Source organism: Rana temporaria, chromosome 6, assembly GCF_905171775.1.
Source record: "Rana temporaria chromosome 6, aRanTem1.1, whole genome shotgun sequence".
NCBI classification, from domain to species: Eukaryota; Metazoa; Chordata; class Amphibia; order Anura; family Ranidae; genus Rana; species Rana temporaria.
Window position 1 is genome coordinate 208,380,938 of NC_053494.1, and position 16,350 is coordinate 208,397,287.

The window sequence follows — 16,350 nt, forward strand, 5'->3', positions numbered from 1 at the left end:
GGCTGCATGTATGTATTTACAATGTTTTTACATTTGTATGTCTTTGCCTGGAATGTAGGTTGGATGAGAACGTCCCAGTAACATTTTAGTGCTCTGAGGCGCTCCTATCCTATTCGTCAAAAGATGGCAATTGAAAGACAAAAGTAATCCAGAGGGCTCCGACAAAATGGCCGCCGAGGTACAAAGCCGCGGACACGTCACGTGTATTTTTTTGTGCTCCCAGCGCCGCCCCAATATGCTGGCTATAAAAGAGAGACACTGGAGTTCGGACTAGTCACGTGATGACCTTGTTTGGAGAAAGATGGCGGCGTGCAGGAGAGCGGCGTTGGTGAGTGTTTCCCGGGGCGAAGAGAGGGGCTGTGTGTACCGTGGCGGGGAGGCAGGTGACCGGTGGCGGGGAGGCAGGTGACTTAGAGGAGGATCTGTCCATAGTACGGTCTGAATTTCAGATGTGGGTTTTGTTTTTTAATGGAGGCGCGTGCTGAGAACTTCTAGGCGGGAAAGTTTTGTACTGAGAACACCGCCAGACTTTCCTGTAACATTGGCGGGATCTGCAGCCTGGTTTAGACACTTTATGGCCGGACCTCTCCTGGAAGTTTTTCTTTACAAGTTTAACTTTTAGTATTTATTTTTGTTAAAAAATGTACTTGGAACCCCCAATTTTTTTTTTGTACAATTCTCCTTCAAGGGGGTGTGTCCTATGCCTGCATACTTTTGCTGATGGGTGTCCCTCATTCCCATCTCAAAAAGTTGGGAGGTGTGCTTAATCTCCATAGGCTGCATTTTTAACTTTTTTTTTTTTTTTAAAACTGAGTACACCCTAAAAACATGTATTTAACATTCCATTCAGCATAACTCCAACATTTACACAATGCTTTTTTTGACGCCTTGTGAAAAACTTCCCCCCGGCGCATAAGGCGCGTCACCAGTTTTCTGAAAGTAGCCGAACTGCTAGTCGGCTCTATACGGCGCCTGCCGCGTAGAGCTGACTGCGCAGGCGCTGTATAGAGCTGGCTACTTTCGGAAAACTGGTAACGCGCCGGGAGGAAGTTTTTCACAAGGCGTCAATCATCTAGCCTCTGCATAGGAACGCCTACTCCCGCGGGAGTGAGAACCCGGAAAACAATAAGACGGTATGTACAGCAAAAAAAACGGCATTGTGTAAATGTTGGAATTATGCTGAATGGAATGTTAAATGCATCTTTTTAGCCCCCATTCACACCTAGGCGTTTTGTCACCTGTAGTGTGACGCCGCAGCAGCCCCGAGACGCTGGAGGTGTGTGTTTCGATCGGATAATAGTGTATATGTGTGTATATATAATTTTTTTCATGGATTCAAGCTTTAGCATAGAGAAAGGGAAATGCTTCTATTCAGTTATAGATTTGGGATAATATTAGGGCTGCGACTAACGAATATTTTCATAATCGATTAGTTGGCCGATTATTATTTAGATCGGATAATAGCCTTAAAAAAATAGCCTTTTTACTTCTTTTTTTTTTTTTTTTTTTTATCTGGGTCAATTTGTTGGGCGGATTACAAAACACAAATTGCTGCAAAAACACATTACATGCTTTTCTGCAGCTTCTCCATTGAAGTATATTGAACCAAAAAAAAACTAAATGGCACCGTTTTGCATTAAAAAGTCCTTGCCCTTTCCAAATACGCAGCAGCCGGGAAAAAAAAATCATGGATGTGAACGTGTCCCATAGGAAAACATGTAAATGAACTGTAGTGTGTTTGTACAAAAAACACCAAAAACAGAGGTGTGACCCGGCCTGAGATGTTTAGTAACCTAATGGGGTTAAAAAATAAAAATGAGTACAAAGAGCAAATCGCTACTGTAAGGGGTTAATTTTTTTACTGTGGGACAGTGAAAGTAATATCAGAGATTTGCTTTTTTTGTAAAAACAAAAAAAAACAAAGTTCTCTGCAGAGGAATGATGACATAAAAGGCCGAATTACAGTGCTACCCTAAGTTAACTCTGTGGGTAGCATGATGAAAAAAATTCCTGAAGCGAAACTTTAACTGACCTCTGCAGAGTAACAAAATGACTGCCAATGGGTTCCAAAAATTGGCTTTTTTTTTTTATTCGTCGCTAATCTAGGTCAGTTTTTATAAGTTTTACAGATTTAGGTTCCTGGATGCTCCTCTGTTTGGGATAATGGGCAATGTCTAACTTATCACATATTCTGCTTGTCTACAGGCTCCATAAGATGCTGTCTCTCTATTTCTGATGTAACCAGAAGGGAGCCGTGTGCTTTGGATGACAAGGTGGGTTCACAAGGGGTTGCTTCAGCCCTTGCAAAAAATCGGATACATAAGTGATTTGAAATGCTGAGTTTTTGACATCAGTGTTGTATAGTTCTTGGTTTTGGTTTTGATTTAAAGTGGTTGTAAACCCACAGAGGCATCATAATCAGCTTGGTACGCTTTAAGTTATCCACAGAGGAATGATGACATAAAAGGCCGAATTACAGTGCTACCCATAGCAGTTAACTCTGTGGGTGGCATGATGACAAAAACCCCTGAAGCGAAACTTTAACTGACCTCTGCATAGTAACTAAATGACTGCCAATGGGTTCCAAAAATGGGTGCCCCCCCCCATGGATTTCAGCTTTAGTGTAGGGAAGAATGGAACATCCTCGCTGTGTGTAGTTCAGTTTTTAGAAGTTTACAGATTTCAGTTCCTGGCTGCTCCTCTGGGGTAATGGACAATGTCGAACTTATCACATATTCTGCTTGTCTACAGGCTCCATAAGATGCTGTCACACTATTTCTGATGTAACCAGAAGGGAGCCGTGTGCTCTGGCTGACAAGGTGGGTGCACAAGGAATTGCTTCAGCGCTTGCAAAAAATCAGATTCATAAGTGATTTTGAAATGCTTAGTTTTGATGTCAGTGCTGTATATAGTTCTTGGGATTAGTTGTGTTTATTTAAAGTGGTTGTAAACCCACCAAAAAAGTGCAAGACAAAGGCATAATGAGCGTGGTACACTTTAAGTTCTCTGCAGAGGAATGATGACATAAAAGGCCGAATTACAGTGCTACCCTAAGCAGTTAACTCTCATTGGGTGGCATGATGACAAAAATTCCTCAAGCGATAAATAACTGACCTCTGCAGAGTAACAAAATTACTGCCAATGGGTTCCAAAAATTGGCTTTTTTTTTTTATTCGTCGCTAATCTAGGTCAGTTTTTATAAGTTTACAGATTTGGGTTCCTGGATGCTCCTCTGGGGTAATGTAATGGACTATGTCTAACTTATCACAAATTCTGCTTGTCTACAGGCTCCATAGGATGCTGTCTCACCATTTCTGATGTAACCAGAAGGGAGCGTGTGCTCTGGATGACAAGGTGGGTGCACAAGGGATGGCTTCAGCGCTTGCAAAAAGTCAGATTCATAAGTGATTTCGGAATTCTGAGTTTTGACATGTATGCTGTATATAGTTATTCAATTAGTTGTGGTGTTTTTAAAGTGGTAAACCCACAAAAAAAACCTGCAAGACAAAAGCATAATGATCTTGGTACGCTTTAAGTTCTCTGCAGAGGAATGATGACATAAAAGGCCGAATTACAGTGCTACCCTAAGTTAACTCTGGGTGGCATGATGAAAAAAATTCCTGAAGCGAAACATTAACTGACCTCTGCAGAGTAACTAAATGACTGCCAAAGGTTTGCTTTTTTTTTTTTTGTCAATATAGTTTTCTTACAGTGGTGCAACGGATTGTCACTGATCCGAACAGGTCACCCTGTTCGGATCGGCACACCACACGATCCACAGAGCGTTTTGCAGCCTTGGCCATAGGAAAGTCCCCGACTTCGGCCTAGCTCCGGAGCGGTGGCCATCTTGGTACACCCAACGGCAGCTGTCTCGTCAGGAAGTGACATTTCGTCGCTATCTTGCTCCACCCCACACTCCTGCACAGTAATGATAGTGATTAGGGGGCAAGCGGACATCTTGTTACACCCAATGGAGTTTTAGATTTCAGTAGTTTTCAACACAAAACGGAGCTTGTATGCTTAAGTACAGTATTTGGAAATCCAACAGACTGTTCACATGTTACATTTTAAAAGCAGCAGCAAAACCTTACATGGTTGCTAATGTGACAGAACACCTCTGATTTCAGAAGTGTTCTTTCACATTAGCAACCATGTAAGGTCAGCAAGTTTGCTGCGGCTTTTAAAATGTAACATGTAAACAGTCTGTCAGATTTACATATACTGTATTTAAGCACATGAGCTCCACTTTGTGTTGAAAATAACTGAAATCTAAAACTCTGTTTTTTTTCTCATCCAAGGATTGATCCACAAGTTTTTTGATCCGTTGCACCCCTAGTTTTTAAGTTTACAGATTTGGGTTCCTGGATGCTCTGTTTGGGATAATGGGCAATGTCTAACTTATCACACATTCTGCTTGTCTACAGGCTCCATAGGATGCTGTCACACCATTTCTGATGTAACCAGAAGTGAGCCGTGTGCTGTGGATGACAAGGTGGGTGCACAAGGAATTGCTTCAGCACAAAAGCCGGGTTAAAAATAAATTGAAATACTGTTTTCTGTTTTTGACATGAGTCTGTATAGTTCTTGGATTAGTTGTGTTGCTTTTAAAGCAGATCGATCTTCTCCGTTCTGCTACACTTAGTAAAAAAAAAAAAAAAAAAAAAAAAAATTGTGCGTCACTTGGCTAGGCGAATGATGTGCTCACCATGCCTCCTGGGATATGCACTTCATTTTAAAAAAACTTGTAGGCTTAGTGGTGAACGGAACGCCCACCAGCTGAACCCAGAGGAGCCATCAAACAAGTTTGGCACGTGGGCTGCAGCAAAGAGAATCTTGGCAGGGCAAAGCTGGGTGGTTGAGTATATAAAATGTGCCCAGCATCAGATAAGCAGGAATATAACAAGGGGGAAGTGACAATATGCTTTGTCTGCAGAGGAATGATGACATAAAAGGCCGAATTACAGTGCTGCTCTCATTGGGTGGCATGATGACAAAAACCCCTGAAGCGAAACTTTAACTGACCTCTGCATAGTAACTAAATGACTGCCAAATGGTGGTTTTTATTTTTTTGGTCACTAATGGATGAGGATGCTCCTCTATTTGGGATAATGGGCAATATCTAACTTATCACATATTCTGCTTGTCTACAGGCTCCATAAGATGCTGTTGCACCATTTCTGATGTAACCAGAAGGGAGCCGTGTACTCTGGATGACAAGGTGGGTTCACAAAAAATTGCTTTAGCACGTGCAAAAAAATCGGATTCAGAAGTGATTTGAAATGCTGAGTTTTGACATCAGTGTTGTATAGTTCTTGGATTAGTTTGATTTAAAGTGGTTGTAAACCCACAAAAGAACTGCAAGACAAAGGCATCATAATGAGCTCGGTACACTTTAAGTTCTCTGCAGAGGAATGATGACATAAAAGGCCGAATTACAGTGCTACCCTAAGTTAACTCTGTGGGTGGCATGATGAAAAAAATTCCTGAAGCGAAACATTAACTGACCTCTGCATAGTAACTAAATGACTGCCAATGGGTTCCAAAATTTATTTTTTTTTAATTCGTCGCTAATCTAGGTCAGTTTTTATAAGTTTACAGATTTGGGTTCCTGGATGCTCCTCTGGGGTAATGTAATGGACAATGTCTAACTTATCACATATTCTGCTTATCTACAGGCTCCATAGGATGCTGTCTCACATTTCTGATGTAACCAGAATGGAGCCGTGTGCTCTGGATGACAAGGTGGGTTCACAAGGAATTGCTTCAGCGCTTGCAAAAAGTCAGATTCATAAGTGATTTTGAAATGCTGAGTTTTGACATCTGTGCTGTATATAGTTATTCAATTAGTTGTGGTGTTTTTAAAGTGGTTGTAAACCTGCAAGACAAAAGCATAATAATCTTGGTACGCTTTAAGCTCTCTGCAGAGGAATGATGACATAAAAGGCCGAATTACAGTGCTACCCATAGCAGTTAACTCTGTGGGTGGCATGATGACAAAAATTCCTGAAGCGAAACTTTAACTGACCTCTGCATAGTAACTAAATGACTGCCAATGGGTTCCAAAATTGGGTGCCCCCCCATATGGATTCCGGCTTTAGTGTAGAAGAATGGAACATCCTTGCTGTGTGTAGTTCAGTTTTTATAAGTTTACAGATTTCAGTTCCTGGATGCTCCTCTGGGGTAATGTAATGGCCGATGTCTAACTTATGACATATTCTGCTTGTCTACAGGCTCCATAGGATGCTGTCACACCATTTCTGATGTAACCAGAAGGGAGCCGTGTGCTCTGGATGACAAGGTGTGTGCACAAGGAATTGCTTCAGCACTTGCAAAAAAATCTGATTCATAAGTGATTTTGGAATGCTGAGTTTTGATGTCAGTGCTGTATATAGTTCTTGGGATTAGTTGTTTTATTTAAAGTGGTTGTAAACCCACAAGACAAAAAGCATAATGAGCTTGGTACACTTTTTAAGTTCTCTGCAGAGGAATGATGACATAAAAGGCCGAATTACAGTGCTACCCTAAGCAGTTAACTCTCATTGGGTGGCATGATGACAAATTCCTCAAGCGATAAATAACTGACCTCTGCAGGGTAACTAAATGACTGCCAATGGTTCTCAAAGATGAGCTGCTGTAAGTGCCTCTTTCAATCTTCCTGGGACTGTTGTAAACGTTGGACTATTGAGGAGGATTTTATGCCCCCCTCCCCACCTACTCTTGTAAAGTGGCTGAAAGTTACCAAGTGAACATCAATATTTTGTCAGACCAGGTAGAAATAATCTGTGGTCCAATGAACACTTTTTATTTTTTTGGTGTATTTTTGGCTGTTGTAACAAAAGAACTTTTTTAATTTATTTTTTAACTTGACCGATTTCATACTTTTCTATAAAAAATGGTTCTGATTTTATTTCTTAAACTTAACTTATAATTTAAAATTTCTAAACGCACAACAGTAAAATCAGTCTATTTGCAGTAAAGCATGCTTGTTATACTCACTGTGGAATCTAAGGGTTTAATCCTCTGCATTGTCTAAAAGGCTGTCTGATCCTGTCTTCTCTGGTTCTCCCCTTCCAGTCCACAAACCATTTACTGATGGTAGAGACTTGGGGGCAAGCTGCACATGCTTGGTGTGTATTGCTAGTTTTTCTTCTTGGAAGAGAGTACATGTGATCAGCACTGTCCAGACAGAGGGTCAGGGGTCCTGCAGCTTCATAGGACAGTCGCAGAATGGACTCCTACAAGCTTTAACCAGTCACAAGACTGCTATATACTGCTGTGAAGGTATTTGGCAGTTAATAATTACAAAATTATTACATTTCCATGTTCTGTGGGAGACCAGATATAGCGAATGCTGGGTTTAGTAACACTAAGTTTTGCTTGCCTTATAAGATTTGTCGCTCATGCAGGCATATTGTGTAACATTTGAACTGGTACAGTTTGGGCATGCATTGAATTAATGCTGCCTGGAAAGACCAATCGGCCTGCATGCAGATGCGTTTTGATGCAAAGACATCGTCTTTATGCACATGGAATTTACTAGACAAGTAAGCCGTTAAAGATTTGGTGACGGCAGAAACGTCTCAATGTCCGAACAGCTGTGATGTGTTCTGCTACATTTGTGGCGAGTAAACACTTGGAGGTTGTAAACCTGGGGGGGGGGGGGGGGGGGGGGCGGGACCTGCAGGACAAAGGCATTAATAAGCTAGTATGTATTGCATACTAGCTCATTATGAAATTCTTACCATGCTACAAAGCTGTTGTAGCAGTTTTCACTCATTGCTGACACGGCCGACATCTTGCATGGAGTTTCTTCTGTGTTTGCAGGCTCCCGCACTGATTGGCGGGGACTTCGGTGTCCCCCCTGCGAATGGGAGCTGCTCTCTTTTCCTTCTGTTTCTTTTTATATATTGGTACATTCTAGTCGTAATTACTCCAGTACAATTCCAAAGTATGAAGGTATCAAATATGACCATATACGAACATTTAAGAAAAAATCCCTGCTTAATCCCTCTCCCGAACACCCCCCCCCCCCCCCTTGGTAATGGAAATATCTTCTAAACTGTACAGGTTTAGCAGAGATTTTCATTACCTATAGAGGACTAGACTTTTATAAACAAAGGACAAGGCCTGGGCTTCTCGCCTTTTGTGGAATGTGTTCGTCTGTCTTGGATGGAATGTGTTCGTCTGTCTTGGAGCTCGGCTCAAAGGAACTCAACAATCGCTGCCATTGGCTAACCGGATCTGGTGAGAACGGGGAGGTCATGTGAAGGACTGTTACTTCTGTCTGGCTAGTTGCTGGTTTATCTGCAAAATTCATTGAATATCCATCTGCCATTGGCCATGAGACTGTGCCACATGACTTCAATCTGCCAGTACCAGAGCAGTGGAGCTTACATGGAACAGATTCTTCAATGCATGGCCAGGGACGGTGATCTGTATTTTGGAACGGTGTGTCTGAGCCTCTTCTCGTAACACGAGTAGAATATTAACACTAGTTGGTGTTGGGCTGTAATTCTAATTTAAAGCAGTGTGCATGGACACTGACGTAAAGCCCCAAGGACTTTACAGCAAGCTTCCCACAGTAAACATGCTGGCACCAGGGACCCGAATACCAGCGAAGAACCGTCCTGGGTGAGGACAGTGCTCGATTTCCCCCCCCCCCCCCCTTTTTTATATATACTGTGGAATGGCTTTGCACTGTCTATTGTAGCAAAATTTGTTACAATCTGGCTACTTTGGATTTTAAATGTTTATCTGCTTTTTGGGGTGCTTTTTTAATTTCAGTATCGCCACAGTTTTGGTGGTGCAGGACTTTGTCTTTGCTGAAAGGGGGTTTTAACTTCTATGAAAGTGGGAAGGAAATCTTTGTAAGTTGACAGATTTAATGTAATCTAATGGCCACCAATGTTTAACTTGTTTCACATTCTGCTTGTCTACAGGCTCCATAGGATGATGTCACACCATTTCTGATGTAACGAGAAGTGAGCTGTGTTCTCTGGATGACAAGGTGGGTGCCCAAGGATTGCTTCAGCCCAAAAATGGGGTTCATAAGCAATTGAAATACTGATTTTTGACTCCTGTATAGTTCTTGGATTAGTTATGTTTCTTTTAAAGCAGATCGATCTTCACCCTTCTGCTACACTTGGTAAAAAAAAAAAGAAATGACACTTGCGCGTCACTTGGCTAGGCGAATGATGTGCTGGCGGCGCCTCCTGGGATATGCACTTTGCATATTACAAAACTTGTAAGCCTAGTGGTGCATCATCGGAAAGCCCACCAGCTGAACCCAGAGGAGCCATCAAACAAGTTTGTGGCACATGGGCTGCAACAAAGAATCTCGGCAGGGCAAAGCTGGGTGGTTGAGTATATAAAATGTGCATAGCCCAGCGTTGGGTATGCAGGGATATAACAAAGGGGAAGTGACAATCTGCTTTATCTGCAGAGGAATGATGACATAAAAGGCCGAATTACAGTGCTGCTCTCATTGGGTGGCATGATGACAAAAAACCCCTGAAGCGAAACATTAACTGACCTCTGCATAGTAACTGCCAATGGTTTCCAAAAATTTGTTTTTTATTTTTTTCACATAGTTTTTTTATAAGTTTACAGATTTGGGATAATGGGCAATGTCTTAACTTATCACATATTCTGCTTGTCTACAGGCTCCATAGGATGCTGTAACCAGAAGGGAGCCGTGTGCTCTGGATGACAAGGTGGGTGCACAAAAGATTGCTTCATCACTTACAAAAAAAAATCGGATTCATAAGTGATTTGAAATGCGGAGTTTTAACTTCAGTGCTGTATATAGTTCAATTAGTTGTGTTTTTTTTTTTTTTTTAAAGTGGTTGTAAACCCACAAAAAACCTGCAAGACAAAGGCATAATAAGCTTGGTACACTTTAAGCTCTCTGCAGAGGAATGATGACATAAAAGGCCGAATTACAGTGCTACCCTAAGCAGTTGACTCTCTTTGGGTGGCATGATGACAAAAATTCCTGAAGCGAAACTTTAACTGACCTCTGCATAGTAACTAAACTGCCAATGGATTCAGCTTTAGTGTAGGGAAGAATGGAACATCCCAACCCCCCCACCACTGTGTGTGTGTGTGTGTGTGTGTGTGTGGTTACATTTTTATAAGTGTACAGATTTGGGTTCCTGGCTGCTCCTCTGGGGTAATGTAATGGGCAATGTCTAACTTATCACATATTCTGCTCATCTACAGGCTCCATAGGATGCTGTCACACCATTTCTGATGTGGCCAGAAGTGAGCCGTGTGGTCTGGATGACAAGGTGGGTAAACAAGGGCTTGCTTCAGCACTTATAAAAATCCGGTTTATAAGGGATTTGGAATCGGTTAATACTGGTGTAGTTCTAGGATTGGTTGATTTTACTTAGTGGCTGTAAAGGCAGAAGGGTGTGTTTTTTTTTTTTTTTTTTTTTAGGTCTTGATGCTTTTTGGGTCTTAAAGCGGGGGTTCACCCTAAAAAATCTAACATTGCATTGAGCCGACCTATGAGACCGACAGTATGCTGTTGTGTTTCTATTTTTTTTTTTATTTTTTTTTTCCTTGCATACCATTTTAGGGCTTTTTTCACCTCCGGCTTCCCCACGGGAGTGGGCGTTCCTAATCACAGGCTGTGATTGACGTGCTTCCGATCGGCGCATACTGTGCGTCACGAGTTGGCAAAAGAAGCCGAACGTCGGTGCGGCTCTATACGGCGCCTGCGCACCGACGTTCGGCAACTCGTGACGCGCAGTATGCGCCGGTCGGAAGCGCGTCAATCACAGCCTGTGATTAAAAAAGCCAGGGGTGAAAATGGCCCTAAAATGGTTTGTACGCAAGAAAAAAAAAACAGCATACTGTCTCTCATAGGTCAGCTCCATGCAGTGTTAGAATTTTTTTTTTAGGGGTGAACCCCCGCTTTAAGATGAAGAAAAGCCTTCGTGCAGCAGGCCCTCTTATTACATGAGCCCCATCTCGTACCATTAATGTTGCACAAGAGACTCGGCTGTCCGGGACTCTCCCTCTGCATTGGCTGAGACCGCAAAGGAGAGGGGTTGGGTCCACGGATCCATGTCTGGACACAAAGAGCTGCTGTTTGCTTGTGGGGGCACTCGTAAATATCGCTGTTATCTGCAGAGGAATGATGACATAAAAGGCCGAATTACAGTGCTACCCATAGCAGTTAACTCTCATTGGGTGGCATGATGACAAAAATTCCTGAAGCGAACATTAACTGACCTCTGCAGAGCAACAAAACTGCCAATGGTTTCCAAAGATGAGTGCCGCCCCCCCCCATTGATTCCAGCTTTAGTGTAGGGGAGAATGGAACATCCTCACTGTGGTTCATATTTTTTTTTTTTTATTATATATATATATATATATAGTTATAGTTTGGATTCCTGGATATTCCTCTGTTTGGGATAATATGTAATGGGCAATGTCTAACTTATCTCACATTCTGCTTGTCTACAGGCTCCATAGGATGCTGTCACACCATTTCAGAAGTGAGCCGTGTGCTCTGGATGACAAGGTGGGTTCACAAGGGATTGTTTCAGCACTTGCAAAAATCAGGTTTATAAGGGATTTGAAATGTTTGAATAGGTCAATACTGGTGTAGTTCTTGGATTGGTTGTTTATGTGGTAGTAAAGGCAGAATTTGTATTTTTTCTTAATGCATTAAGATTAAAAAGCCTGTGTGCAGCAGGCCCTCTAATACTTATTAGCCCTGTCTCAATCCAGCAATGTTGCACAAGATATTCGGCTGTCTGGGACTCTCCCTCCGCATTGGCTGAGATTGCAGCAAAGCGCCATCGGCTCCCACTGCTGTCGAGGGGGTGGGGCTGCAGATCCATGTTTGGACACACGGAGCTGCAGCTCGGCCCAGGTGCCCCCATAGCAAGCTGCTTGCTTGTGGGGGTACTCAGTAAGAGGGAACCAGAGGAGGATCGGGGCTGCGCTGTACAAAACCACGACACGGTGCAGGTGAGAGCCGGTTCACACAGGGGCGACACGACTCTGGGCGTGACTTTGCAAGGCAACCTGAGCACGCACCACAGCGCGACTTGGGGCAACTTCAAGTCGCCTCCAGGACAAAAGGCTTTACAGTGGCCAATAAAACAATCGGCTCTGGGAGGGAGGGGTTTGCCTGAGGAAACAATTTTCTCTTCCTGTATTGTTGCTTCAGTTAAGACAGTGATCCGACTTGGAGGTAACTTCCATTGAAATCAATGGGTACAAGTTAGATTGAAGTAGTACAGGAACTTTTTCTGAAGTCGGAGCAACTTCAGTAGTGTACATTAAGACGGCTCCATTCATTTAGACTTTCTCAACTGGGCGACTTCAAGTCTGATCCCAAGTCACCAACCGGCTCTGAGTAACTTGTTTATCGTTCACAAACAAGATTTTAGTATCCAAGTCCCAACAGTGATGGGCTGAAGATGCCTGCTGCACCCCCCACATAACCCAACCACTGCAGTAATGTAGTCCTTATTGAATAATCTAATCTTGGTCCAGTATTAAAGCGGGGGTTCACCCTGTGTAATCCCGGAGATAAGTTTCAATCTAGTAGGCGTTCCTAGTCAGAGGGGAACATGATTGACGGCCTGCTATGGCGCGTCACGGAAATAGCCGAAATAGGACGTGGCTCTTCACGGTGCATGCGCAGTCAGCTCCGATGTCTGTATGCAGGCGCTGTGAAGAGCCGAGTCCTACTCGGGAGGCGTTGCGCACAATAGCTGGCCGTCAATCATTGTCCCCTCTGACTAGGAACGCCCATTCCCTGCGGGGAGCCTGAAATTTATCTCAGGTTTAAACAGTGAGTACGGGGCCAAAAAAATAAAGGCATACTGTAGCTCGCGCTACTATGCTTGATTTAATGGTAGAATGTTGCTATTGAGGGTGAACCACCGCTTTAAAGATACTGAACCATATTTTCACCTTAACCAATCTGGCATTGTCTCTTTACCTGACATTTGCACAGTCCAAAAAATAAAACGCATTTCGTCAGTTTAGGCCAATATGTATTTTACTGCTTGGCAAATAACATGCTCTATGCTTGCTGTGCCCCCTGCAATATGCACTTCACATATCCCAATGCACATAGCCTTTCACTCCCAAAGGAGGGGGCAGGCCTGGTGGCATGTCGTCGAAAAGACTGCCATAGGAGCTGGTAACTGCCTCGATGTTGCACAAGTAGATTGTGGAGCGGGGACTGCTGCAAAGAGAATCGTCAGGACAATGCTGGGTATCTGAAATGTGCACAGCATCCGGTCAGCCAGGATCAAAAAAGGGGGGGGGGGGGGGGGGGAATGGTGGTTCGTTTTAATTGTCTGCAGAGGAATGATGACATAAAAGGCCGAATTACAGTGCTACCCTAAGCAGTTAACTCTCATTGGGTGGCATGATGACAAAAATTCCTGAAGCGAAACTTTAACTGACCTCTGCATAGTAACTAAAAAAAAAAAAATGCCAATTTCTGGAAACAATTGTCAGTTAAAGTGCTTTTTGTGTTTTTATATTTTACAGGTAGAGGAGTAGCAGACCTGGGACTGATGTTGGACCTTCTAAGCTATCGAGGATGATCATATTCTGTCCCCCCTCCTTACTCTAAAGTTATGAGAATGTCTTCAATGTTTTATGTATAACCTGATTATATGGACTCCTTCTTTGGACAATAAAGATTTTGCTTCCCACAGAACTCTTTTTTTTTTTTTTTTTTTTTTTTTGGGGGCATCTTTGGCTGCTAATTATAACAAAACGCAACTTGACCTATCGCATGCGGTATTAACCACTTCCCAACCGCCTCATGTACATTTACGTCGGCAGAATGGCACGGACAGGCACATTAACGTACCTGTACGTGCCTGCCTAGACGTGGGTCGAGGGTCCGATCGGGACCCCCCCCGGTACTTGCGGCGGTCGGATTCCCTCGGGGAGCGATCCGGGATGACGGCGCAACTATTCGTTTATAGCAGTTCCGTCGCGATCGCTCCACCCGGAGCTGAAGAACAGGGAGAGCCGTATGTAAACACGGCTTCCCCGTGCTTCACTGTGGCGGCGTATCGATCGAGTGATCCCTTTTATAGGGAGACTCTATCGATGACGTCAGACCTACAGCCACACCCCCCTACAGTTGTAAACGCACACTAAGTGAACACTAATGCCTACAGCGCCACCTGTGGTTAACTCCCAAACTGCAACTGTAATTTTCACAATAAACAATGCAATTTAAATGCATTTTTTGCTGTGAAAATGACAATGGTCCTTAAAATGTGTCAAAATTGTCCGCCATAATGCCGCAGTCATGAAAAAATCGCCGATCGCCGCCATTAGTAGTAAAAAAAAAAATAATAAAGATGCAATAAAACTATCCCCTAGTTTGTAAACGCTATAAATTGTGCGCAAACCAATCGATAAACGCCTATTGCAATTTTTTTTTTTTACCAAAAATCGGTAGAATACGTATCTGCCTAAACTGAGGAAGAAACATTTTTTTATATATTTTTGGGGGATATTTATTATAGCAAAAAGTAAAAAATATTGCATTTTTTTTCAAACTTGTCGCTCTATTTTTGTTTATAGCGCAAAAAATAAAAACCGCAGAGGTGATCAAATACCACCAACAGAAAGCTCTATTTGTGGGGAAAAAAGGACGCCAATTTTGTTTGGGAGCCACGTCGCAGGACCGCGCAATTGTCTGTTAAAGCGACGCAGTGCCGAATTGTAAAAACCCCTTGGGTCATTTAGCAGCATATTGGTCCGGTCCTTAAGTGGTTAAAGCTTCTGGCTTTCCAAAACTTTTTTTTTTCCTCCTTTTCTCAATTTATATTATGCCTCTTTACCCCTTTTGCTTACCTTATTTGTGTAGCTCCTGCACCTAGGCATCTTGCATAACCATTCAACTGGTACAGTTTGGGTGTGCCTAGGCTGGATGCTGCCTTTGTGTTCCATGCATTTTTGTGCGAAGGCACAGTGTCTATGTACATGGAATTTACAAAACAAGTAAGCCAGTTAGATTTGCTGTAAGACAATTGGTGACGGCAGAAATGTCCGAACTGCTGTCATGCGTGCTGCTACATGTGTGGCACGTACACGCTTAACCCTGAGACACATGGACTAAACTTATAAAATAGTGTGTGAACTGTACATTGGCTGCAAGATTGGTGATCAGGACAAGGCCTGGGGTCCTCACCTCTTGTTCAATGTGTGCCCTTTGTCTTAAAGCGGAGTTCCGGCCACAATTTCACTTTTTAAATATAAGTACCCCTGTAATACACAAGCTTAATGTATTCTAGTAAAGTTAGTCTGTAAACTAAGGTCCGTTTTGTTAGGTTGTTACAGCATTTAGACACTTTATAAAATAGAAATTGACTGGGGCCATCTTAAGTGTGGGCATCATGAAGCCAGACTGTATGACTTCCTGGATTTCAGCCTTGCAGATCTCGCACATGCTCAGTGCTGCACAACCAGTGTAATGGACAGTACAGGTGCTGAAACCTAAGTCACATGATTCTTTGAGACTGGGGAGTGCACAGACTCCTGGAAAGTTACACCCACTACATTCCCAGTCTGTGCGGTGTAGGTTAGGAAGCTTAAGCACCTAGGTGCAGGAAGTGGGAAGATTAACTATTCTGCCTAGCAACAACACTTTGAAGGCATCTAAAAAAAATAAAGGACTAATGACATTTTTTTTTTTTTTAAACTGATGTAATGTTAAATTTATGGGTGGAACTCCACTTTAAGCCTCATACACACGATTGGATTTTCTGCAAAGTGTAGGACTTTTGTCTGAATGGCGCTGGCTAGGAACTTGTCTTGCATACAAACTGGCAAAGAATTGTAGGCCAGCAAACGCAAAATGTGCAATTTTTTTGGCGTTGTTTGTGTACAGGTTACCAATGAAGAAAATGCCCAAATGTGACAAAGTCCCGGAACTTGTTTGAGCTTCAGATGTTTTGGAGTGGAGATGTGACCCATCTCCATAGAGTAATTGGGCGACTGAGTCCGCCAAGTGTGAATGAGGCCTTAGACAGACAATTCCAATTGTTCATCCAGCAAAAGCTAGATGTGCAGACTAAAAAAAAATGTTGTCGTACGGGAACCACTTAAGGACCGCCGCCTGCACATTTACGTACATCCTCTAAGTGCCCAGCCGTGGGGCGCGTGCCCGCGACCTGGTCCGAAGCTCCCTGGGACTCGCAGACCCGATCGCCGCTTGAGTCCCGCGATCGGTCCCCGGAGCTGAAGAACGAGGAGAGCCGTGTGTAAACACAGCTTCCCCGTTCTTCACTGTAGCGCTGTCATTGATCGTGTGTTCCCTGATATAGGGAAACACGATCAATGATGTCA

The 16,350-nt window shown here is 43.1% G+C and overlaps 1 long non-coding RNA gene, 9 other non-coding genes and 3 pseudogenes across 19 annotated transcripts; all 13 read left to right on the plus strand.

The window, feature by feature from the left end:
• The first annotated feature begins 1,930 nt into the window (after positions 1–1,930).
• LOC120944600 lies at positions 1,931–2,038 on the plus strand. The gene has a single exon (XR_005750460.1). It is a non-coding gene; the product is annotated as a small nucleolar RNA SNORD89 (small nucleolar RNA).
• Positions 1,947–13,699, plus strand: LOC120944223. 10 transcript variants are annotated; one of them, XR_005750367.1, is made up of 12 exons: positions 2,150–2,273; positions 2,752–2,819; positions 3,288–3,354; positions 4,425–4,492; positions 5,151–5,218; positions 5,676–5,742; positions 6,231–6,298; positions 8,940–9,007; positions 9,663–9,713; positions 10,222–10,289; positions 11,476–11,533; positions 13,528–13,699. It is a non-coding gene; the product is annotated as an uncharacterized LOC120944223 (long non-coding RNA). The 10 variants fall into 10 exon arrangements; XR_005750374.1 differs by lacking the exon at positions 9,663–9,713 and having other exon boundaries at positions 1,947–2,273; XR_005750371.1 differs by lacking the exon at positions 4,425–4,492 and having other exon boundaries at positions 2,151–2,273.
• LOC120944596 lies at positions 2,445–2,555 on the plus strand. Its single transcript, XR_005750457.1, has one exon. It is a non-coding gene; the product is annotated as a small nucleolar RNA SNORD89 (small nucleolar RNA).
• On the plus strand, positions 3,009–3,120 carry LOC120944595. Its single transcript, XR_005750456.1, has one exon. It is a non-coding gene; the product is annotated as a small nucleolar RNA SNORD89 (small nucleolar RNA).
• On the plus strand, positions 3,543–3,648 carry LOC120944599 (annotated as a pseudogene).
• On the plus strand, positions 4,930–5,028 carry LOC120944602 (annotated as a pseudogene).
• Positions 5,404–5,511, plus strand: LOC120944598. Its single transcript, XR_005750459.1, has one exon. It is a non-coding gene; the product is annotated as a small nucleolar RNA SNORD89 (small nucleolar RNA).
• Positions 5,921–6,031, plus strand: LOC120944594. The gene has a single exon (XR_005750455.1). It is a non-coding gene; the product is annotated as a small nucleolar RNA SNORD89 (small nucleolar RNA).
• LOC120944597 lies at positions 6,480–6,589 on the plus strand. Its single transcript, XR_005750458.1, has one exon. It is a non-coding gene; the product is annotated as a small nucleolar RNA SNORD89 (small nucleolar RNA).
• Positions 9,439–9,538, plus strand: LOC120944601 (annotated as a pseudogene).
• Positions 9,910–10,022, plus strand: LOC120944591. The gene has a single exon (XR_005750452.1). It is a non-coding gene; the product is annotated as a small nucleolar RNA SNORD89 (small nucleolar RNA).
• LOC120944593 lies at positions 11,136–11,247 on the plus strand. The gene has a single exon (XR_005750454.1). It is a non-coding gene; the product is annotated as a small nucleolar RNA SNORD89 (small nucleolar RNA).
• Positions 13,334–13,446, plus strand: LOC120944592. The gene has a single exon (XR_005750453.1). It is a non-coding gene; the product is annotated as a small nucleolar RNA SNORD89 (small nucleolar RNA).
• Positions 13,700–16,350: the final 2,651 nt, after the last annotated feature.